This window comes from Tamandua tetradactyla, chromosome 21, assembly GCF_023851605.1.
Source record: "Tamandua tetradactyla isolate mTamTet1 chromosome 21, mTamTet1.pri, whole genome shotgun sequence".
Classification (NCBI taxonomy): Eukaryota; Metazoa; Chordata; class Mammalia; order Pilosa; family Myrmecophagidae; genus Tamandua; species Tamandua tetradactyla.
In genome coordinates, this window is record NC_135347.1 from 13,918,833 (window position 1) to 13,945,183 (window position 26,351).

General features: G+C 40.1%; 1 pseudogene; it reads right to left on the reverse strand.

Moving 5' to 3' along the window:
- Positions 1 to 13,895: 13,895 nt before the first annotated feature.
- On the reverse strand, positions 13,896 to 14,318 carry LOC143665282 (large ribosomal subunit protein mL42 pseudogene; annotated as a pseudogene).
- Between the last annotated feature and the right edge of the window lie 12,033 nt (positions 14,319 to 26,351).

Consider the following 26,351-nt stretch of genomic DNA (forward strand, 5'->3'; position numbering starts at 1 on the left):
CTTTAGGCTATGAATTTTTGCTAAAACATCTGCTTCAATATTGCCAGCTAAGGAATCAGGGGTATGGGCAGAGACATGAAATATGGTTACCTTTTGCTTGTGTCAGGTAGTCCAGATATCTTCCCACATCTCTTTCCCCCATAAAGGATGGCTGACTACAATCCGTTGCTCTTACTTCTATGTGGCCATCCACACTGCCAGGCCCCAGTACACTACCGAATTGTTAGCACAAATAGTTAATGCATCTCATGGTTCACAAACAATGACCATCCATACAGCCCTTAATTCAGTCCATTGGCTGCTTTGCATAGTCCCAGTTTCCCATTATATAGTGTCCGTACTAGGTTGCATAGCTACTGCCATTGAGGTGGCAGGCTGATCCATCAATATACCAGGTAGACTTAGATATACTGCCACATCTGTCAGTGGTGGGTTTTTCATGTTGGAAGGGGCTGGCGATAAGATGGGATAGGGGGGTGGAACTAGCTGATGTTCTTGGAGAGACTGGCCCCTCAGCATTTCAGGACTTATCTGGTCTAGGGACCCATCTGGAGGTTGTAGGTTTCTGGAAAGTTACCCTAGCATGTGGAACCTTTGTAGAGTATTATATAATGCCCTAGGTGTTGGATGATGCATTTTTGATATGTTGATATTTAGGTACAAGGTAGACAGCCAGCTGGAGAGATCTTAAATATGTAGAAAAAAATACTAGTCTAGAGTTTTTGGGAGAAGTTAGGGCTAGAGATCAAAGTTTTGGAGTCTTTTTTATAAATATAATGAAGTTTGAGGGTAGATAAGACTGTTAAGAGGATGGTGGAGGAGAAGAGAATTCAGCTGAAGAGAAAATTTTGTAGGATACCTGCCCTTAGGTTGTCAAATAAAGAAGATTATCCTGTAAAGAAGAGAGGATCAGGGGAAATAACTAAAAAGGAAGATGCAGTAACAGTTCCCAATAACACTGAAGGCCAAAAACTGTGTGGGCCAAAGAGAATGTGATTATTAAAGAGTCATCAAGAAATCTCTTAATGAACAGCTTCAGTTAGGTGGGAGTGGAGAATAGAAGTCAGGAAGCAAAAAATGTGTGAGCGTAAGTGGGTGATGAGGGATTTAAGGCAAACCATGAAGGGAACCCTTTCTACAATTTGGACAGGAATGGAAAGAAAGAGCTCAACTAACACAGCAGGGGTGAGCCCTGCTAGCATACATTGGTGGCAGGCGACTCTCTGAAATGTTAAGAGAGATTTTGGCTTCCCATAGGTCCCGGTATCCTAGGCCTTCCCCCAGTTCAAGCAGCTCAGTCTTGCAGTATTTGCGGCCTCAGGGAAGGAGTGTTGCAGCAGACCAAAGATTTCTCAGGATATCATCAATAACCTTGGAAGAATACAAGACAACCCCCTTCTGTGAATAGACAAAGATCATCCTGGTTGGGAGAAGGTGAGTCAAAGGGTGCACTGATGTTGTATTTCCTGAAAAAGGGGTCCTGCTCCCTGCAGCTCTTTAAAACTCCCAGAGGGTCTTAGGGAACCTAAGAGCAGGGGAGGCTTGTGCGCCCTTTCTTAGGTGTTAAGATTCCAGAGAAGAAATGGTAACTGAAGCATGCGAAGTAGAAGTGGCAAGAGACTGTGATGAGAGGCTCAAGCTCCTTCTAAAAGGGGTGCCTTCTACTCAACTCCAAGCAAATGTTGCTGCTTGGGATTGCGGGTATGGTGTTATCAGACAATGCAATTAAGAGAAACCAAAATCCAAATTATTTTGTGAAATCATTAGAGGAAGGGCTTTGTAGAAGAGAGAGGTTAACAGAAGTTAACCTTGATTAACCGAGAGGCATTTGTTTTTACTTAACACTGTGCATGTAAACACTGCAGTGTTTTCTTGATAGTCAATGCTAAGGAATAAGGGAAGGGTGAAGAGGGCTCACCTTTACATTGACTTCATTTATGCCAGGCTTTTGAATCCTAGCAGATACTTTTAAACTCCTTTAAATGAATGGTATGTCATGAGACAAGGTAATTTCCTGAAACTTCAACCCAAGTTATTTCTGTCTTCTAGTTTTCAGAGCTCGCAATGAAGGGGCAGGAAGGAACAAACAACAAAGGTAAAAAGCAGGCTCTTGTATGTGGGAAGCAGTCTTGGAGGGAACTTGTGATTATGTGGCAGGAGGTATGGATATGAATCATGAAATTGCACAGCAATTTTTTTCCCTAGAAAAAAAGTTTCGATAAAAGAGGCTGACCTATCATTGAAAGTGACATAAATGCTGGTTAGTATTATTGAACCATAGAAAGCCCAATCGATAATGATTTTTTTCTTTAAAAAACAGCTAATAGCCAAGGATATGTTTCCCTCTGCTTTTCAATGCATTCTGTTATTAGTGAGAATTTGATGATTCACGTAACTGAACAAAAATATGCTGTTACGTAAGAGGAGGAAAATGATTAAACTATCACTTGGGGGCCTCTTGTTTCCTAGTTTATTATGCTGCATGTGGGGTACCTTGAAATTTTCTATTCTTTTAACAATAAAAATTATCCCTCAATTGAAATGGATTTAGCAAACAATTTGTACTAAGAATTCAGCCCCCAGTATGATAATGCCTTAATTCTGGAAGTTTGCCCTAGAATATGCTGAGTACCAAATGGTGCCAGGAGCATCAATAAAAGAAAATAATTTCTAATGCAGCAAGTGGAGTGCTCATGGCAGATGCCAGTAGCTGCAGGGCGACACTGGCTGCAGAGGGGGTCTGTAGGAGGTGTGCTTCGCTGGGATACCCCGTTCAGCTTGCTCTTCCAGAAGACTGCAGAAAAAGGTGGAATAGCAGTTGTCAACCTTGGCTGCACATTTCAATCACCCTGAGATATTTACTATATATCACTATATAAATAAATAGTGATGCCTAGGGACAATCACCCGAGGTTCTTGTTTAATTGGTCTGGGTTGTGGCCCAGGTATCAGGGTTATTTTTCTTTTAAAGTATACAGTTCTATATATCCATGAATTCACTACCACAATCAAGATAATAAACATCTCTATCACTCCCCCCCCCAAAGTATCCTCGAGTCGCTTTGTAATTCCTCTCTCCTTTACCCCATCTCTAGCTAAGCCCTGGTCTTCCTTCTGTCACTTTAGATTAGGTGGCATTTTCTGAATTTTATATAAACATAATCATTCATATGTGCTCTTTGTCCGTATTCTTTAACTACACATAATTATTTTGTGATTCATCCATGTTGTTTTGTGACTCAATAGTTTGTTCCTTTATTGCGGAGTATTGTTCCATTGTCAGGTATACAATTTGTTGATTCATTCACCTGTTGCCAGATATTTGGGTTGCTTCCGGTTGTTTTTTTCTTTTCTTTTGACTTGCAAATAAAGTTACTTTGAATATTATGGTACGAGTTTCTGATAGACTATTTCTCTTAGGGAAATATCTAGGATTAACTTTTAAAGAAACTGCTAGGAATTTGGGTTTTATTCTATGTGAGAAACAGGAAAGGTGGAATCTGAGTTTGAGTTTTTTGTTTCTTTAATGTTTGTTTGTTTTTAATTACAGAAGTTGTAGTATACAGAAAAAAATCATACAGAAACTACAGATTTTTCCATATGCCCCAGACACATAGTTTTCTTTATTAATAGCACTTTGTGTTACTATTAGTATTGTAACAAAGGTACAATCATTACAATTGATGAAACAATACTATTATAATTCTATTAATATAGTCTATAGTTTATATTAGAGTTCACTGTTTTGTTGTACAATTCTATGATTTTTAAAAATTATTCTGATAACATATATACAATATAAAATTTCCCCTTTTAATCACATCCAAATATACAATGTTAATTACATTCAGATTGTTGTGCCATGATCACTACCAACCATTATCAAAACTTCCATCATATCAGGGTTATCTTTACAGCTCTTAGGTTGATTCTAATGTGCGGTCAAGGTTGGAAACCACTACTCTGCCAGAGAACTCAGTAAATCACAGATTACAGAATGCCAGAACTTGAAGGGAGCTAATGCCTTGCTTTATAGATGAGGCATATTATACCTACAGAGACCAAGTGATTTGCTCAGAGTCACACATTTTATTAATAGAGTAGTGACTGCAATTCATTCCATTGTTTTTTTGTTTTTTTTTAATTAATACTCAATCACACATACTTTGCTTAGTTGGTTGGGGAGAAATCTGAGGTTTGAAATTGCTTGTGAGAGTTGTCAAAATACTGTGTAAGTGGCTACCCACACTGCCTATAATATATGGGACCAGCCACACGTTCACCACTCAAAAATGTTGTTCTGGCAGTTGGGAAGTCAGGTCTCTCAGTTCATTTGCCTTTGGACTTCATGCTTGAACTTAAAATGTTTTCCAGAAAAGGCAGATAGGTACAAAGACCTCTTAATAACCTGTGTGAGTAAATACTGCCCTTTGGTGAGGTCCTTTGGCTTCACTCCAAGGCTTTCATTCCATGACTTTTGTTCTATACCAGTTGATTGCTCAACTGTTAGAAAGACAGCTGTACCTGGAAAGAGAATAGACGCTCACCTGAAGAAAAGAATTTATTCATGATTTTGCAAGAATGGGCACGCAACCAAAAATATGGTGGTCAGCCAGCCGAGCAACCAAGAGCAATGATATTTATCCTCTATGCCTAGCACACAGGTCCCTCCCGTGTTTCTCCATTGATTGAATACTCCAGAGGTTACGGTCTATCCAAGTAGCCTATTTCAAATTTCCCGCTGAGAGTGTTCACTTTCGATTATGTTTTACATTCCAGTGATTCTGGTTGTTATTAATTTAAACTCATTCTTATCCACATAAGGATTCAGCACCAATTCTAGGCTTGCGTCAGAGGCCGTCTCCTTTCCCTGCCTGCAAAACCAGTCTGAACTGTCTTGTAGACCTTTGTTTAGTGAGTTTCGTTTCTCTCACCCTGCACCATTTTGTGTGAAAGCTAAACTTAACTTTATTCTTACGTCAACTAATGGAGGAGAGCAATTCTTAAGATGAGGATTTATGAGAGCTGCTTTGAATATGAAGATGCATGACGTGGTTGCTGCCTGACATCAACATGTGATATCATCGAGGGATAGAACATCATAGTGGGTATCTTTTCTTATTTGCCCAGCCTCTCTTAGGGAATCACCCTCTCTCTCTTCCTCAGTTCTTATGCATATGGGCAGCCCTACCTCCAGATTTAAGGCTGGGCATGAACGCCCTAGGCTTGGCCAAAATAGCCTGAAATTAAGGGTTGGGCAAGTGGTACAAGCCGAGGCCAACAGGGACAGCCCCAAGATTTACAGGAACTGTGAGAAGGGACTCCAGTCTGCAGAGCGAGTTTAACACTCCAGGCAACCAGAGCTAAGGGAGGGAGAGAAGAGCAGAGCTCTGATAACACTGAAAGAGCCCTGAGATTTGGTGCTTTATCTCCGACTATGATAGTCCCTTGGACTGTCTGCTCCCATTCATCTGGATGGCAAAGCCAGTTGATATTCTGGCAAACAAGCCCAACATGAGTGCTGATAAAAAGGCCACACTGCCAGAACTTTTGGTGGCCACTTTAAGGTCAATTTGTTTTCAGGAGATAGTAGAGAAACTGCTGGGGTCACTTGATAGTTGATATATATCAACTAGGTTCATATAAATCAAATAGGTTGATTTGATTTTCACTGTTAATACCCTCATTTGATGGGGCTCTGGCATCACGATGCTCATTCTTGACAAGAATTGGTACTTTCCTACAAAAATCATTTTGCCGTCTGTCTGAATACTAACCAGAGCTTGAAATGTTGGGCATCTTTTAAGTATTTGCTTCTAGTCTTTGGCTCTTAATGTAGATATGTAACTGAATATGTGATATAGGACTTCAGTTAGCTTTTCACTGCTTAATTCTATAATCTTGGACATGTCTCTACTGGGTTACTGATAGACAAACTCAGGTCATGCTTACAGCACCAGAAAAGATGAGAAATATTTTCAAAAGATTTTTATATGTAAAATATAAAAACAGCATTGAAATATTTATCATAGGAAATATTAGAACTTTGTTGTCTTGCTTATACTCATTTTATGACTCAGAGTTGTGTCATTTGATTTATGTACCAGGGGAAAATGGGAGACACACCATAACTGAGCCTGAAAAGATTTTAATCTATGTCTAAATAGTGAATAGCATAAAAGCAAGAGTTGAAGAAGAAAAAGGTATACTAGTGTGGGAAATAAGGGTCAAAAAGGGGAGGAGAGGACCATAATTAATCATTGGGATTCAAAACAATTCTTGGTAGAAAATGTTCTAGAAGTTTGCTAAAGGTTTGCATTATTTTATGCGGAAAGACGAGTCTCAATTCTTTTGTAAACAATTTGAGGTTACAAAGACTGTTCGGCTTCCTGATTTATTCAAAACTCCCACTGCTTCATGAATTGGCCTCAAGCACTCCTCAGTAAGTTATTTATCTGGTACTTGACTGCTGCTGCAGGTTTATATCAAGCCACAGATGTATAAACAAAGACCATTATCCTATTGGTTGAATTTAACAGACACTTTGGTCTGTTTAAATCCACTGACATTTCAAATTACTATGCCTCTCCAGTTTCTTTGCAGAAACTGTTACCTTACTGAAGGTTGACAAGGCTGTTTCTAAACAGACTTAAAGAAAAACAATGTGTGTGTACTAAAGAATAAGCAATGAAGAAATGGAGAATGACTTTCTATTTACATTTGAAATCAAGGAGAGACCTTTCAAAGGGGCTGGAAGGGATTCAGGATGGCTCAGAAAGAAAAGAGGTGTCAGATAGTATGCTAGTGATGTAGGCTCTTCTATTTTCCAAATAGAGCACATGATCAGTAATAATAAATATTCTTTTGGCCAAAACATGAAGTATTATCCCTACCTGACCTATTCATTCCTAGGTAAGCTTTTTTTTTGGATGCAGGGAATTGAACCCAGGTCTCCTGCATGGCAGGTGAGCATTCTACCACTGAACCCCCATGCACCCCCCTAAGTAGTTTATATTTGGGTCCTCCCCCTCCCCCAAGCAGACCCTGAGACAAGGCTGAGTTTAGGTAGTTATGTGGGAGTGGATCCTAGGAAGTTAACCATGAAAGAGTAGGGAAAGCGAGACTGAAGAGAGACAAACTAATAATAAGTGGTTTGCCACTGTGGGCAACTGGGGCTTGGACCTACTGAGGAACTTTGAATAACCATGTAGAATTCTCAGAACCTTCCCAGGGAGGGTCAAAGAAGCCCTGGTATTTCAAAGAAGCCCTGGTTTGTTTGTTTGCTTGTTTTGTTTTTTGTTTTTTGTTTTTGCAAATCAAGAAAGAATCTGAACACTGTATTCGATTCCATTGGTCAGTATATCTATCTTTATGCCAGTACCATGCTGTTTTGACCATTGTATCTTCATAATATGCCCTAAAATCAGGTAGCGTGAGACCTCCGACTTCATTTTTTTTTCTCAGGATACTTTTAGCTATTCGGGGCACCCTGCCCTTCCAGATAAATTTGGTTATTGGTTTTTCTATTTCTGAAAAGTAAGTTGTTGGGATTTTAATTGGGATTTTAATTGGTATTGCATTGAATCTGTAAATCAACTGAGGTAGAATTGACATCTTAACTATATTTAGTCTTCCAATCCATGAGCATGGTATGCCCTTCCATCTATTTAGGTCTTCTGTGATTTCTTTTAACAATTTCTTGTAGTTTTCTTTGTATAGATCTTTTGAAAGTCCTGTTATTTATCTACCCATTCTGCCTTCTGTGGTTGAGAATTACCTCTGGGAGCTTTAAAGCCTTAGAAAAATCCCCAGGCAGAGAAGGAGGAAGACTCCATGCTTTAGATGAGAAGTTCTTGTCAGGCAAGAAAAGGGTCTACCACCACTGTAGATGGTTAAGTCAAGGGAAATACCGAGTGGAACACCAACAGTGTCTGCCACTGGCCTTTTTTTTTCCTTTTAAACTTTTTATTGTAGTAACATATCTACAACTCAAGACTTCCTATTTTAACCACTGTCAAGTGTACAATTTAGTGTATTACGTATTTCAGAGTATCGTGTTCCAGTTGTTACCAAGCAAGGGCTCGTTACCCAATGCACGCAGAAATCAATGCTGTGACAACAGGATTTTGAGAAAAGGAAGAATTTTGTTACATGGCATCCAACTAAGGAGACAGGAGAAAAGAAAACATGAAATCTGTCTCCTTGAGTCTAAAGAGTTTAGGATTTTTTATGGTATTTAACCAAGGGGAGGTGGAGTTGTTACTAGAGCAGTGTTACAGATCACTCAGTTGACTGGAATAGTCTAAAGTCACCATTACAACAAGTATCTATTGCTCAGTTAATGTAAGATAGCATATCATGTAAAGGAATGAAAATAAGCTAAAGTAACAGCTGTAATTACAGGTAAAGGAATGGAAATAGCCTAAAGCCACTATTACAATAACAAGTAAAACTGCTGTAGTCAGCAGTTACACAGTCACCAATATCCATTACCACAACTTTTTCATCAACTTAAACAGAAACTGCACCCATTAAGCAAAAACTCCCTTTCCCAACCCCCGGCCCCAGGTGACACATTCTGGCCATTTTTATACAGCTAAAATACATAGGTTTTTTCATTAGAAATTATACTTAATTTCTCTAGCAGAAAATTAAATTCAGCTGTTTCCTTAAAAATACTCCAGTAGAGTGGTTTGCCTCCAGTAACAATGGCATCACAAATGAGCAGGATACTAAGGAGAAGCATGGTTAAACTATCAGAGTACTTTCACGAAATGAAATTTTTTAAGCCATTAAAACCATGCATCCCAAAATGTTAATAACACAAGAAACGCTAAGTGAATGCTTATGTTAACTGAAGAAAATCAAATTATAAAACTGTACAATTTCAGGGTGGGCCTCAGTGGCTCAGCAGGCAGAGTTCTCGCCTGCCATGCCGGAGACCGAGGTTCGATTCCAGGTGCCTGCCCATGAAAAACAAACAAACACAACCAAACAATATGTGAGAAAAATATTTTTTACCTAGAGGAAAAATTCTAGAAAGTAATATACCAACATATTAATGGTGTTTATCTCTGGGTGGTAAGATTGTGGACAATTTTATATCTTTTTATCCTTTTCTTCTTCTCTCAAATTTTCTATATTGGACATTTTACCTGTTTTAAAAAGAACGTAAGCAAGTTTTCTGGTTTCATCTGTGTGATCAAATTAAATGGGAAGTTTGTTGGCTAGACAGGTGGATTTAGGTATATACATGTCATGACACAGCAGCTTCTCTATAAAGAACAAGATACTCTTGAGCTTGTTGATTTGAACATAGGCAGGCTGTTAGCACAACTCTGTGTTTACTGCCTGGTTCCCCAGGGCAACCTGGCAATCTGTGGGTGCCCATTTAAAAGTTAGCTTATGAGTTTGTTTCTGCATGAACTTACGAGGCCAAGAGGACAATTCACAGTAAGGTATCTTTCCAGCATGGGTCCTGCAAGGGCTGCAGAAATACAACGGCTATTCCTTGCCTGGTTCAAAGGAGATCACGATGGAGGCAATGCCCAGGAGGGGTTAGTCCACCTCTCCTTTTTTGGGTCAAGCTGAAGACCCCATCCTGGCTTATTTTATTCTTTTGGCATTTTAAATCTTACAATTTTATTTCTTTCTGAGTAAATTGATAGCTTCCTGGGGCCCTGCATGGAGCTAGATCAAGCAAGTTCATAGGTGAGCTTTTTATTTTCAGTATATCAAATGATTATAGATAAATCACAGATATTAAATTTAAAAATGGTATATATATACCCTCTCCCACTGCAGATGAGCCAAACTGGGGTTTAAATCTATTTAACATATCAAGCATCAAGTAAAATAGAATCACTATAACCTCACCAATTTATAGGTAACATTTCAGTTTTTTTTTTCTTTTTCCCTATTGATAAATATTTAACTTAGAATCATAGGTATATTTGAATTTACATCCATATTTTCTGCTTAGTACAAAATAAGAATTTTCCTACAGTATTTAAAAACATCTCTGTTGAAAGCTATACACTGTCAGAAGACATGCACTCTATTTTTACTTAACCATTTTTCCAGTGCTGGATACTGCAAGCATTTTCGAACTTTCCACAACTATTAATAATTTTGGTGAGCATGTTTGCTTCCTGGCTCATTTTTATTGCAGTTCTTTGTTGTCAGTTTGCAGCCATTAGGCTAGTGGTGTCCATGAGGCAGTAAATTCTCAGCCTCATCTGATAATAAGCAGGCTACTGAGAGTGGCAGAGGATGTGAATAATAGAATACCGAAGGCACTCATATTCCAGAAGGAATGTTGGTAATCCACCTAAGTCATTTCACAGCTGACCAATCATTCAAAGCACTAACTTCCTTGGAAAGGTTTCTCCACTACTCTAGACTACAGAGGCTCTTTTCTAAAACACTCTCTCCTACCACCTTCCAAACTCCAAACACACAGGTTTTCTGTAGGTTACACTGATTTTTTTTTTTTTTATTACATGGGCAGGCACCGGGAATCAAACCCGGGTCCTCAGGCATGGCAGGCAAGCACTCTTCCCTGCTGAGCCACCGTGGCCCGCCCTACATTGATATTTAATCACATCCTTTTTATACAGTCAATCTTTTTCAATGGTTGGCATTGCCTTCCCGCTGGGTCACGTATAGCCTCAAGTACGAAGAATTCTTTTCTTGATTCTGCTTTTGACTTCTGTCATGTTATCTTTCAGAGTATGTTTCCTGGTCCATAAAATGCCAGTGCTACCAGCTTGATGTGATGAGTAACGGAGGGTAAACATCCTGTGTAAATTTCGTGATGCTGTGACTGAAGCCTTGAAAATGTCAGACGATTAAATATAGTCAGGTACCAGGGGTTCCTGAGATATATAAAACAACGATGGGGATAGAAAGCTCAAAGTGCGCTTGAAACGGTGTCCGGTGACAGCAAGTTGACTCAGGGGGAGGTTCTCTGCTTGGGTGCGCTAATTGGAAGCTGACCATAGAGGGGTGGAATAAAGTGAGAAATACTTATTCAATACTTCATGTGTACTCAGCACTCTGCTGGGTAATACTGGGGAAATTCAAAACATCATCAGCAAGAGCATTGCTTTGGCGAGGTTGTGGCATACAACCTGGAACCAGATGCTATAAATCCTTAGGCGTGCACTCAGCTAGATTTGTATCCGAGTATGCTGAGGCCTTGGGAAGAGCCCTAAGAGGGGCTTGATTTTCTTCTAAAGATCTGATTCATCACGTCTTTGAGCACAAGACCTCCTTAGGCATTCATTTGTTTCATTATTAATTGTACAGTGGCTTATGTTGTATTGGGGAGCTCTGCATAACAAAAAAATTTAAAAATCAGAGCACGGAACCTGACTGGCACAGAGTTCACTGTTTTTTTTTTAGGCTGGTCTCTATTTACAGTACGGCTGAACCCCACTGCCTCAGCTCAAGGGGCAGGAGGGCTGGCCCTGTGGCTGTCTATCCAGTCCTCTGCCCCTTTGAATTGGGGCAATCCTGCAGACTAAGGGAGGGAAAGGCAATCAGGTTTTACTTGCTTAGTGCCGGACATCAGGAGGGGCTGTGTGGCTATTTTTTGCACAGTAGTCCACCATGCACCTGGCTGCATATCACCTGGGAAGAGATCTTATTGTGAACCTGGAGTTAGAATGCAAATAAACAATTAAATTGAGATCATTGAAACACAGTAATAACATTTCTACATATAGGATATTTGCAGCGTCTTTGCAAATATTGGCTCATTAAGTATGTGGCTAAAATTCGAACTTAGTTTTTATTTGAGCCAACCACGTAAAGCAATGGGATTTCTCCCTCAAGAAGGCTTTTTTCTGGCCGTGGGATCAAACCTAGAAATGAACAGTCCTTTGTAGGCAACTTGTAATGTTCCATTGCAGTGTCTTCTACTCCCCATCTAACTTCATAAAGGGTCTTCTCCTCTGGTGTGTAACAACCTTTACTCTCCGTGGTTTGAGAAGTGTTGAGGCAAGGTCAGCTACATGTGATGGCATGTGGCCTTATAAAAGTAGTCAATCTACTTTAATATAGAAATACAATATTTGCTTCTTTCATTCCCTTTTTTGGTCTCTTCAAAAAAAAAAAAGAAAAAGAATCTAAGGTAAATTCCCCTCTCTTCTTGGCAGAGTTGGCACATTAGGACTTCCCTGCCCTCATGAAATGACAAAGTAACATTTCACTTGTTAATCATCATCCTGGGCACAGTAGGTCAAAACATCTATTGCAAATGATGAGGGAAGAGGAAAAGGTTAAGAGAAGAGATTAGTGTTGTGGAAGAAGACAGTGAAGTGGAGATCCTTTTATAATGGATGAGGAAAGAGGTCTGTGGAGTTCTGGAAAAGACCATGTGCTCCTCACTAGGTCAGGACCCTAAATCTCAAAGGACTTTGGTTGTATAATCTGCTGAAGGAGACTGGGTGCATGCTCTGGGGTTCTCAGTCCGATGGCAATTGCTGTGTCTCGAGCATGGTACAGGGCAGCCACACTTAGGATAATGTGGGGCATGCCAGCAACATGGGACTTCCAAATAGAAATCAAGTTGATTTATAGAAGATAGATGTGGTTCTTCTCATACCTCCAAGTAAAAGAAGCAGCTCTAAGCATCTTTATCTGTCACCCACATCAGAATGGCATGCACGTGTAACTATTGCTGAATCTCTACACGGCACACTCTGAGATCATTCCAGATTTTGTGGGACTGAAATTTATGTTATTTGTAGGCCTTATTTAGGAAAAAAGAAAAAACCTTAAAAGCGTAAAATTAGCTAGAGGGGGTACATGAGAGCTTCAAGTGACAGAATGCTTGCCTTCCATGAAGGAGACCTGGGATTGCAGACTATGCACCCCCCCAAAAAAAATTAGCTAGAGGAACTTCAAAGGAGCCTGTGCAGTTGAGGAAACACAAAGCTCAGACTTCATTAGTTTTATGATAAATCCTCCTCTATTAGCACTATTACATTTTGTTCTGCTTAAGATGGTGGAAAGAGCCTTAGAGGGCTACACGCATGGACCTATTTCTGTCTCTTAATGGTGCTTCACAACACTGTTTTCTACAGCCTTATACACCGTTCAAAACCAGGGGAGACACTGAAAATGGGTCATCTGCACAATTTGTTTGTTTGAAAGCTTATTCTCTCCTGGAAATCCCTTAACTAGGTCAACTAGGTATTCAACATTAATAAAACAATCATTTGTAGCAGAATGAAAGGGCTTCGCTACTTTGTCAACCTCTCCCTGTCAGACCCCACCCTCCCACCTCTATATGAAACCATTTTCAAAAAGGAATTTTAGACATCCCCAAGCATTCCAGAAAAATGTCAGAGAGGGGCCTCTCATCACACCTCAATGGACCTATTTATCTGGTCCTGAAGGGAAACTGACTTACTCATTTAATGATGAGGATCAAAGATTAGATGGCACAGCTCTGTGGCCCTACAGGTTTCCTGAGATCTATTGACTTTCTCACAGCTGGATAAATGCTCAAATCCAGATGAATCGTCAATATTCTCTGAATTATCACATTGGAGAAATGAAGAAGGCTAGTGGAGTCTTTTTGTGGCCTTTATTAGAGAATGCATTTAGTCAAATTTCACCGCTTTTGAAGGATCATTCCAGTGAAGATGCACAAAAACTGTGCTGTAGATTCTAAAGAAAATTTCAAAAAAAGAGTTCCAAAATATTTTGAGCACTGTGTTTTTGCCACTCACTCAGATATTTGATATCTTTTTTTAATATGAAAAGATATTTTATTACTATTTTACTATATAACATATTAGTAAATACACCAAATTTTATTTTCTCAAATGGGGAATAAGGCAAAAGATAACATTTCCCTTTAAGTCCTAAAGAGCACTTGAAAATTATCTCTCTTTTGGGGGATTCAGTTTCCTATGACGTCTGTGATATTGTCCATGAGGATACCAACGGTGCTTAGAAGTAAAGAACATTTTGCTAAGCTGTTCTATCATGGGTCCTTGCTTAAGATTTTCTTCTAATTTGGTTTTCAGTACTTGATCATGTTTTTTTTTTTCATTATTATGCACAGGACCTGGTTGAGGAATAGGTTTTGTGTATTCATATAGAATATCCACAGAAGGGTGGTAGCATACTATCTTCCTGCCATTGGACGTCAAAGCAAGTTCTACTTTGCAATTATAGACATCTGGAAGAGAAGAGTATGTAGATTTATGACAAACACAATATAAAGCTCCATTTTGGATTGAAAATAAACTTTTCAAGATAGTCCTACTTGATATCACCCATTTTACTGCTGCTACTGCCATGATGAATCAAGGTATATACTAGGTGGCATAAAAAGATGTCTTGAAGAGAAACTGCTTTAAAAATATGCTTCTAGGCACACATATTTTCAAGCCTCCACAGATGTTCACCATGAACCCGCCATCTTGTCCCCATCTGGTATCATTTTTAAAAAGACATATTGTTTTGGAGTTAGTCCTCACATATATTTAAAGAAAATACCACACAATGTTTAAGATGTAATACTGTAGGTGTTAAATATTGTTGTCCTTAGTCCAGATTTTCTACTTCTCTCTGTATTGGTCATAGTGAATGAAGAAACAAAAGAGTTGTGCACTAGAAAAGGAAGAGCCTATACTTGCTTTCCACATTTGCATTTATGGTCTTGCTTTCTTTTGACCTTCTTAAAAAAATAGCTGAAAACCCAAATCATGAAGAGTCCAAAAGAAGAGCTTTGGTGTAAGACCAAAGGCCTGTGCCCCCATCAGCCAACTAGTCTGGGGACTTTGTTCGCATCCCTCAAGTGCTCTGCCTTGGTTTACTCACTAGTGCAATGAGAAGCTGGACCAGATCATCCCTACATCTTCCCAGCTCTAGTACTTGTTTAATGATTTCCCTCTGAGAATTCCAGAAGCCTTTGTGTAGCTCAAGGGGCTAAGAGTCCTTTTAGGGTAAGGATAGGAGCCTTAGCTGTTTGCTCATCATTGCAGAACTAGTCAAGCCCAGAAAGAAATTGCTGCCAAGGGTAATGTGGGAACAGTGTGTTCAGACACAGAACAAGGAGCGCTAAGAGATTTCATTATCCTGACAAGAGGCATTGGAATGGAGCTGCTGTCCAGCTTGGACTTGACAGGCCAAACTGATTGCTTTGGGTCAGAATCCTGAAATAATGAAAAGGCTCACCACAAACGTTCTGTCTGACCTTTGGCCAAGTCACTCGCCACTCTGGGATCCTATTTCTATATATGTGTAAGTGAGGGTAATAAGATCAGCCCTGCCTCGCTCAGCAACTTTTGATAAGGTCAAACCACATAGGGGAGTAAAACGGTTTGAAAAATAGAAGATGCCAGATCAATAGGAGGATTGGGATCTGCTTTGAAAGTTGTGCTGTGTTCTTGTGCAGGGCTGAGGTATTAACACAGGAATAGGTCAGGAAAAAAGTCTGGACAGAGGGTTGAGAGTCAGGAAGGTCAGGTGAAAGGCTGGGCCAGAGGTGAACACAGGGTAGGCTGCAACCCAGCAGCCGCTCAGCTGGGGTGCTTGCAAGCTTGGAGCCCGCCATGGCCACATGCCCTCTCCCCACTGTGGTTCCTACTTCTCAAGGCCCTTTGTTTATTGGTGGTGCAGCTTTACTGCTGGAAAACACTGTTGGAGTGTTTCTTCTAAACAGAAAATGCCTGGCTATGGGACAACAGAGGCTGACACCATCATGTCCCACCTTCAGGCTCTCTTGTCTTGTGAGACACTTTAGCTCTGCACAGTGGCCCATGTGTAAAGCAGATGCCTTAACCACTTCTCAAGAGGGGACCAATGGACTACTGAGACAGTGACAATGCTGAGATGAAAACCAATGCTGAGTTACTTTTTGTTGAGCACCATGTGCCAGGTGCTAAGCTAAATGTTTTGCATTCATTATTCACATCCACCCTATGAATTTATAATATTATTATTATCCCTAATTTTAGAAAGGTTAGAAGAGGTCATGGAACTTGCCTTAAAACACCCATTTCTTTTAATGATAGAGTTGTCTTTAAACTCAGTTTGTTCTGACTCAAATTCTATACTCAGTTGCTGTGCTGGTCTGCTTCTATTTTTGTCACATAATCCTATCAAGATAACCCAAGGTTGTGTAGACTTTAGCAGGATTCCAAAGTAGAAATCCAGCTAGTTCTGGGCAGTGAAGAGACAAGGACACAACAGAGATAAAAAAACAGTGCTCCTTTTATTTGGCTTGGGTAATAAAAATAAAATAAAAACAGTAGAAGCTCCTTTAGTGAAATCCAGTCTGTTATTTAGCATTTTGAAGTCATTCTGTGCTGATCTAAAAGGAGGTCTTAATTCAATGCACGTGGATATTATACATAAGCAAAAGAAGCCATTTTAACATGTGCAGGTGAAGAAATTTACTGATAGCTGCTTATTAGCCAAATTGTACCCTTGTTGCCAGTTCCCCTTGAGCATCTTGCTCTCAGAGCTGCCACCTGTGTCTTCAGGAGAGAGAACCTGTGAGCACAGCTTCCTTGGCAAGGTCTGGAAGGTAGGATTGTGAAAGGGAGACTGCATGTCTGTGCGAATGACCTTCTCCTTTTGGCATTTAAAAATAACACACCAAAGATAATACACAGGTGGATGAATCAAAGCATGGAGGTGAACCTGTTCATTAGAGAGCAAAGTATTTTGTCAACTCACGTAGCTTTTCATCCACATCTGCATGCACCAGAATTGGCACTTTAAATATTATCTGTGGCATCGTCTCCTTGATTTTCCATGGAAATGGGAGCTAGAATAGTATAGAGAAGAGAAGCTGATGGTTTCCCTATGCACCTCAATTTTGCAATTACTTCCAGAGTCTTACTGTTTTGTCTGAAATGGAGTACAAGCAGGTATGTTTCAGCCGTTTTCCTAGATCCTTCCTTCTTCTAACATATAAATGCTCATTAGGAAAGGGAGGCAGGCATTATCCAGGGTTCACCAGGGAGGTGGAAATGTGTATTTGATACTGACCCCAACATCGTTTAACTCGAGTTACAAGAAACTCGCAGTTGACTATCCTTCTTACTAAGAATTCCATTGGTTCAAAGATTCTGTACCTAAATAATTGACATCCTTATGGTCCATAGTGGATAAAACTTTTGAAGTGTGTGACTTCAAACAGTTTGGAGAAGTTCTGGGTTTTGGTCCCAGTTCCCAGGCTGATTTGAGACCTCTGTTCTTTCAAAGGCCATTTGCTTTTCTGATCTGGACTTAGCAGGTGGATGGATGCCTTCCCTCGGATTCCCTCGTAAAATAGCAGCCCAAGTGTAGTAAAAATAACAAGAGATTAAATGACCCACTCTGAGCAAGCCAATCACAGGCATGGCCCTGTGCTGACGGGGAGCTGGGACAGCTGGAAGGGCCCTGCTGGCTGCATCCTAGCTTCTGCTGGGCACTGTTCCTCACGCGTGAGGCCTGATATAAGGTGTCAGTACAGCACCCGCCCCCTCCCTGCGGGCGCACAGTTCACAGGACGCAGGATTAGCTGTCTAAAGCCAAGCTCTATTTCTGTAAGGCAGAAAGTTCAGCTGAAGGGTAGCCATTGGGAAGATGGCCATTTAATTCGTCGAAGGGAATAGAGAGCGAGACACTCAGGGAGAAAATTATTTTTGGAGACCAGTTTGGATAGATAAGCCAAGAACATTTGAGATTGAGTAGGAGCAAGAAGAAGAAAGAGTGAGCAAACTGAAAAAAGTAACCGTTCCTCTTGTTTTGCCCTTCAAACCCAGGATTTACAAAGTAAAATTCATCCAGTAAACCTGATGAAGTAAGCATGAGTTATGTCTTTGCCACTGAACTGAAGTTGCATTTGAATACACATCATACATTAAGTGTGGTAAATTCTGATTATTCTACATCCTGAGGAATGTTTGTTGACTCAAATACCAAATCCTCAAGGTAGGCTAGATGAAATTTAGATGTCATTTACCACTGACATAACTGATACCATTTGTTATTACACTCAGGGTGTAGGAAGGGGCATTTTGAGGGGCATATACTTACCCAGGGAGGGTAGGAAGTATGATGATAATTTAATGTAACTGATTTAGGAAAAACGTTCTTGACTAACATCTCTTTGCTGGTGGTAATGGTAATGCGTGTTTGTGTGTGTGTGTTGGGAGAGACAGGAGGTCTGTTGCAAGTGCTATTTCTGAAAGAGGGCATTTCCAAAGCTGGGAAGGGGAGACCCAAGCTGGGATCTAGGAATAGAAGGTAAGAACCAGGAACTAGGTTGAAAGCAGGGACACTCAGACATATCAGCATGGAAAAATCCAGAAGGCAGAAACCAAATTAGGAAATGGCTATCACATAACAGGAGGGGATACAGGATGTGAACCAGAAAACTGGTCTTTGACAAGACCCAGGACATTACCGAAACCCCTTGTTAGTAAAGAGAGTCTGTGTCCCAGGGCCCAGACCATTAATGTTTGGGCAATAGGCAGGGGACTTGAATCCCCAAATGCTTCAATGCACCACTTGACACCTGACAGTTTAGATTCAGACAAGCACCCAATGTTTGAGGGAGTCACCTTTGGAAAATGCCTTCAGAGCCAACTTTTTAAACACCACAATAAAGCAAATATCACACACTCTTTTTCAAATGGCTTTATTGTCTGTCTCTTTATTTTTACCCTTTCTATGTAAATAGAGAGGTGGCAAGACCAGATTTGTGCCAGGTGGAGGATGGATTGGTACCTGGAATGCCAGTTAGGAAGAAATGAGAGTGGTCCAGTCCAGGGGGGCCTAGAGGGTGAGATGTGAGTACTGATTAAGCCACTACTATAGGCTTTTGTATACGTTTAAAATTTCACATTATGATTTTTTTTAACTGCAAGAAAATAAGAGATGGAACCCCAGAAAAGTCATGTCCTTTAATCCTCATTCAATATTGCTGGGTAGGAGCTTTTTGATTGTTTCCATGGATATGTAGCCCACCCAACTGTGAGTGGTAACTTCTGATTATATGGTGTCCATGGAGATGTGTCTCCACCCATTTGCTCCACCCAGTAAGCAAAGATATGGTTGCTTCCTGTAGGCCTTTAAGAGGGAACCATTTTGGCAAAAGGTTTACAGCCCACACAGCCAGAGATCTTTGAAGATGAAGAAGGAAAACACTCCTGGGGGAGCTTCATGAAACAAGAAGCTGGGAGAGAAAGCTAGCAAATGTCACCCTGGGCCCTCCCAGCTGAGAGAGAAATCCTGAACTTCAGCCTTTCTTGAGTGAAGGTAACCTCTTGTTGGTTCCTTAATTTGGACATTTTCACAGCCTTGGAACTATATCCTAGCAACTTAAAAAAATCCCCCTTTTTAAAAGCCGTTCCGTTTCTGGTATATCGTATTCCAGCAGCTTTCAAACTAGAACAGAGAGGAAATGTACAAATTAAAAGACTTAATAGACATGTCAGCCACTTGCAACACAGGGATCTTATTTGGATTTTTGCTTCAAGCAAATTGTTAAAAAAAGATGGTGAGACTTGAGACTTGAACACTGATTATATTAAAGAATCATTGTTATTATCTTATATGTGATAATAGCATTGTGATTTTTTAAAGAGCCCTTATCTTTTAGAGACACATGCTGATATTTACAGATGAAACGCTTTGGCAGGAGTTTGCTTCCAAAACCATGGGGAAGTGGGAGGAGCATTTACTGAAACAAGATTGACTCTGAGTGGATATTTGTCCAAGCTGGATAATGGGTTCATAGTGGTTCATCACACAAGGAGCCAGGGCTTTCTTTGTGATGGCAACTGCTAGCACCATGTACCAGAAACTTTTTCAGAGCTACATATCTGCTGTGTTCATTTGATAAACATTCTTCTTGCACTAGGAAGAAAATATCCAAACACCCACATTAATAGAGAGCTGAAGCAGGGGCAAGGAAAGTGGGAGTTGTAGAGGAGTTTTTTCATTTGTTTTAAATATTTATCTATATAAATATAGACATTTATCTATTACTTATATTCATATATATATATATATATTCAAATATCTCCAACTCTTTCTTCTAAAAATGGGGAAGAAGCACTATTTTGTAATTTTCAATGTGATGGTGTCGTGGGAAAGGGAAGATGGCTTCCTTCTCCTTCCTTAGTAGCCAAACCCTAAAATTTTTTTTTTGCAGGTTTTCTTGCTACCCAAAATAAAGCCTACATTTCCCAGCTTCCCTTTTTACTAGATGTGGCTATTTGATTGAGTTCTGGCCAGTGAGATGTAAGCAGAAATGTTACATGAGACTTCCTGGAAGCTTCCTTAAAGGGACCTGACTAATCCAGTTAAAGAGCCCCTCCTCCATTTATCCCTCACTCCTTCCTGCTGCTTGGAGTGCAGATGTGAGGTGTAGTGCTCCAGTATCCACATTGGCCCATGATGTAGCCTCGAGAATGGAAATATACCCTTCAGTGGGCTGGAGCAGAGAGAGAGGAGTCCAAATCATTGAGAACTCTGAACTGCTTAGATCTGGACATATTTTGCAAAGTAAGAATGAAGCTCTGCATACCTAAGCAAAAATTATTTTAGGTTTTTAATGGCATGCAAACAAATGTAATGCTAATTGATATGCATTAACATTGCCTGAATGTTCTATTGTTACTAAAGCATTGTCTTCTGCTATTATCCATTAAAAATTAAAATGTACAGAAACACTGACACAGTATTTCCACTGTCAGGACTTTACCCTGAAGATAAACACACAATAAATAATATTATTTGTAATAGCAAACACTGTAAATAAGCTAAGCATCTATCAATGGAGACTGCTTACATAAACTAGCCATTCAGTGGGGGATTGGGCAGCCATTCAAAGAATGAGATAGGTCTGCATTTATTGCTATGAAAGAGACTTAGGTCTTATTACTAATTGCAAAACATCAAGTTACATTTTCTTTTGTGTAAAAAAAAAAATATATATATATATATATATATATATATTCTTTTATTCTAAAAGAAGAAAGAGTTGGTGGTGTGGAAGGAGGACTTGTCATTGTGTTATTTTCGCACAGATTCAATTTTCTAGTATCAGTCTTTCTCTACATTAATTTGAAAAATTAATTCCAGTAGCATACCCTTGCTGGAGACCTAATTTCATAAACTGATGGCACAGAGGGCTTGCACTCGTTACATTCTTCAATATCACCATCTTAATATTCAAGATAAAGCCTCATTTCTTATCTGTACTAATTTAAATGGTTGCAACAGAAGTATTATGCCTTCCTTCAGCTAACTCCTGCCTGTCCTCTCCCTCTTTCTTCCCCTCCCCTTCCTTCTCAACCCTTCCTCTCACCACTTCCCCTTCCATAAGTGTATAATGTTACTGAATCTCCAAGGGCCTGGTCTTTCAGGCTCCATGCAGAGGATCTGGGGAGTCCTGGACACAGGGAAGAATCTCCCCAGGAAGGGCTAAGCCATCTAGGGATTCTAGTGATTCTCTTTGCCAGCTCTAGGGCTGATACTGACACTTTGCTTGAACATGGAGTCCTGGGAATACTCAGTGGCCTCCAAGTGGTTTCAGTCCTGTTGTTTGCTTCTTGTAGATGAATGAGGACATATTGGCATTAGCCCAGAAGTTCATTTACTCGAGTTGCATATTAAAGCAAAGTTTATCTTGACCCTCTCCTGCAGAATGGAAGCTCTGCTCCAGGGAGCTGGATGGGAACATAACAACCATGTTCCATGAGAAAGAGGGTAGAAAAGAGATATTCGGTTCTAAAATATCTCAATGCCTTTGGATCTGTAAGTAAAGCGTGATAGGTGCTTTAATTTTGGGACAGTTACCTCTATGGGAAATAACCTTGATTTACTGGTTGCGTACTTCCGTGATAAAATCTAAACCTTGGCAACCCCATGGTACAAGGAAAGAGTCACTGTAGGATGATCAAGAAAACACATGTCTAAGGAGTGGCAAGTTCCAGTGTTGCTTCAGGAATACATTCTCATGTAGATTGATGTCAGTTGATCAAGTCCAAGAGATGAAGAGTAGAATATGTGGAAAAGATGAGATCTAGAAACTTGTTACTAAACCAGATAAATAGTCCCAATAATTCTGGTTGTGAAATACATGCCCAACTCAAACAGATTAAAAAAGAAATAGAGATTTATTGATTCATGGTAACTGGAAAGTTCAGGGGGAAATTTCAGGCACAGTTAAATGCAGGGCTGTATTAGTTTCTTATTGTTACCATAATAAATTCCCACAAATTTAGTGGCTTAAGACAATACAAATTTATTACCTTATGGTTCTGTAGGTCAGAAGTTTGGCATGGGTCTCATTGAGTTAAAATCCAGATGTTGGCAGGGTTGTGGTCCTTTCTAGAGGCTCTAAAAGAGAATCTGGTTTCCTGCCTTTTTTAGTTTCTAGAAGATGTCCCCCCTCCATCTTCAAAGCCAGCACTAGCCAGTCGAGTTTTTTGTCTCATCATGTACTTTGACACTTTCCTACCTACCTCTTCCACATTTAAGGACCCATGTGACTACATTGGGCCCTCCTGGATAGTCCAGGATATCTTCCCTACTTTAAGGTTATCTGCAACCTTAATTCCCCTTTGCCATGCAATATAACATATTTATAGGTTCTGCAGAATTAGAAAATGGATTTTGTGGGGAGACCATTATTTGCCTACCACATGGGCTTTAAACAGTGCATAAAGGACACTATCACTGTTTCTCTACCTCTCAGCTCTGCTTTCCTCTGGATTTATTCCATTCACAGGCACAGATTTCCTCACAAAGTGGTAAAGATAGTCAACATAGCTCCATCTCCCAGCTTAGCAACTGCAGGCTATAGCTCCTCTTTCCTATAAGCCCCATAATTTCAGGGCTGATTTTCATTGGCCCACATGCCCATCTCTGAACCAATCACTATCCCTCTAATTTTCCAGGTGCAAATCTGAACCTCATGAACTAAAGTAGGGGAAGATCTTCAAAGGAAAATTAGTTTGTACATATCATAGGGGAGATGGTTGGCAGACAATAAATTAAATGACCACTACACCAGTGCAGACTTCAGAGATTCCATTTCTTCCAATGAAAATGAAAGGAAAAGGGAAACTACAAAAATACCATGGAATAGATAATCCATCTTTGAAATGCTAGAGCTTCAAGGCTCCCAGACCACACCCTGAAGCTTTGGGAATTTCTCTATAGTCTTTGAGTTTCCTGAGGGTTATCCCAAACTGGGACAAGAAAGCACATAAATGCTCTTGAGGGTACCCTCCAGGCATGGATGAATTTCTGTTCTAGGATTCTCCTAAAAGAGATGAAATAATTCAAAGACATTCTGTTTTATATAAGTAGCCCATAGTCCTTACCACTCCTTTTTGTTTCCCAGCACTGAGGCTGAGTGGCACTTGGGAGTTTCCATTTTAGACCCCACAGATCCCACACGTGTCAAAGCTTCATGAAAGCACCGGAGGTTGGAAACTCTACGCAAAGTGAAGGAGTTCAATATCCAGCCATGGAGGGGTCTAAAACAATCCCAATTCTTGCTCCTCCTTAGGGATGGTTCATTAGAAACTTCTAGATTCCCATAAGACATTTTTACATGCATAGAATACACATTTTCTCTTTTCCGCGCTACCCGCCCCCTTCCACAACACACAATTTATGTGAGCTAATTTGAGTGGATTTCAGACCTTATTGCCAATAGAGCTCTTATGAAAACAACCTCTGAAAATTAACCTTGCAAAGGGAAGATCCCATGGGAAGGGGACTTGACTTTGTCATACTTTACTTCCATGACATCTCTGAGAGCCATTGGCTCCTTTGAAGATGCCCCCCATGTTCCTCTTTGGCAGCCCCTGGTGATGTGGACACTTGCAGGCTTCTGCTCACCTTAACATCTGGGCATTGCTAACTATATCATAAAAGACACCAAGTTCTACAAGACTACTGTTTTTACCCCACATGCATGCTAAGGTTGTCAACTTGTATGTTTGGGAGATATTTTTAGATGTTTGCTTATTTCTTTCTGAATTGTGGTGACCTCACTCATTGGATTCATTTATAGAAGCCAGAAGAGCAAAGGGTCTTCCCTTTTTGCACTCAGAGACATGACTGTTTTAGGGCTCTTGCTCAAGGCAGCGGACAAGCAGCATATTTTAAAGCCATCATGCAGTTTTTGGCTCTTTTCTGTGAGTCAGAGTCATGTGCTGTCTAAAATAGGTGGTGAGTGTGGGCAGGGCAGTCTAAGCACAATAACAATTCATCAAGTTTATTCCCAGGGAGTGTGTGACCCCCCTCATCCAAAACCTCAGCAAGGCTTGATTTGGCTGTTGTGAGGATTGAATTGAGCTCAGAATCCCACTCAGTTGACTGATTCAGCTCAGCCATGCAAATCCATGGTTGCAGCCACAAGATATGTCTTTGGAAATGGAAGCAAGTGGTTTTTACCAGATGTCTCAACATTAAGTAGTCAATACTTGTGGCTGGGCTTCCCTAACAAAGTGCATGGGGCATGTGGTTACCCAAGAATGCACAAGCTGATTCATTGCAGCTCAAAATAAAAGTATATTTGGGGTTTTTAGACTTTTAGAATGTGTGTTTAGGAATGAGACATCCTCTCCCCAAAAACAAACACGCACATGCACATATACTTGTGTAAACATGTTCTCATGAACATTCACCCAATAGTTTACACTGATCATAGGACTAATGGCTAAGTTCCAAATCTACCTGGGATCCATAATTAAATTCAGCCTTAGAAAATTAAAAGGGTAATCACACAACTTCCGGCAGTTGCATGTAAGATATAATGAAGGAAGGAGGAAGGATTATGACTGGTAAAAACCATGTCTTGATGAGCAAACGCAGCTGTAATGCATCGTAGCACAGGAATGGACACTCTTTTCTGTAAGCAGCAATGTACAGAATTGGGGAAGTTGTCTAGAATTATTACAAAATACCAGTACAGCAAACGTTTAGCAATTTCCAAGGATTACACGTGACAAGTGGGAAACTATTTTTATTCCTTTTGTGGCAGAGAAAACTTTCAGAAGCCACTCTGTGGGGAGGAAATGGTTTGCTGGACTAACAAAAATGCTGAATTACCATCAAGCCGTGTCCTACGCAGATAGGTGGCAAAGGTTTTGTTCCAAACAAGGGCCTTTGTTCTTCCTCGAAACCACAAATCACGCTTACAACAAGCTCTGCTCAAGATAAAACAGCAACTCCAACAGGAGAGGGGAAGGATAAAACTTTCCAAATGGAAAGATGGTGTCCCTGAAAGAAACTCGAATTGTTTCTATTTGTTGCTGTTTCACTTTTTTTTGTTTTGCTCTGAGAATTGGACATTTCCCCCTCCTCTGGTGCCCACAAATGTGGAAGCAGCAGCAGCCAGCACTTTGTATCTTTTTGGGACTCAGCAGTCACTCGAGCCTCCTAGTAAAATATCATCTTCTGAGGGTCCCTACTGCATTTTGTGAGGACATGTACTCAGATGCTTAAGTTATAAGTAATCTACTAGCATATTACAATTATTTGAAAATTTCCTGTCAGACTAGAGTTGCTTCAGCCTGAATCTTTCCTTGTCATCACTTCGAAAGGCTAACTCTGAGCCTAACTGCCCCTAAATACAGAAATATCATCAGATCGCTTTATTGCTTACATTTGTTAACTTTTGAGAGCAATGCCATGGAGATTAAGAAAAGGAAGAGTCTAAGCTTGTTAAATTTCTAAAGATTTTCACAAGTTCTGTGGGTCCCTGAAATGGCCATTCCAAATGGTAATGACCCCATGAATGGGTCCTATCCTTGCTAGATGAAAACCCGTTTAAGATTTCATTTGCTTCAAAGTAGTCACTTTGTCCCCACTGCCAACCTTATCAATGCCCGAGTGCTCAAGGAATATAGTAGGAATTACTTTTGATTTTTGTTAAGGGATGTGGGTCTGATCTATTTCTCCTTTCACAAATTCTATTCGTTCTCATCAATATTTTCTCATTCTTTCTTAGTTCTAAAGATTTTCTTCTAATCTATTCCACCCTCAAATTCCAATCCTGCCAAATGACCAATTTCCCATTTTCTTTCTACAGTATCTTTCCTCCTTTCTTCCATCCCATGACTTCTTATGCCGTTACCCATAGAATCACAGCTGGGAGGGCATTTTCTACCAATGTAATAAGGGCTCAGTGGGGTCTGATGAATTCCCAGAGCCTTAAAGTTGTAGCTAAAGTCTGAATCTAAATGCATGATATCCTCTCCATTAAACACACATTCTTGATAACTTATAGATACTCTAAATCCCCTTGGAGTTTCTCCTCACACACGTAACTTTTGAATATTTTTTCCCAGACTCCTGATAGGAAATTT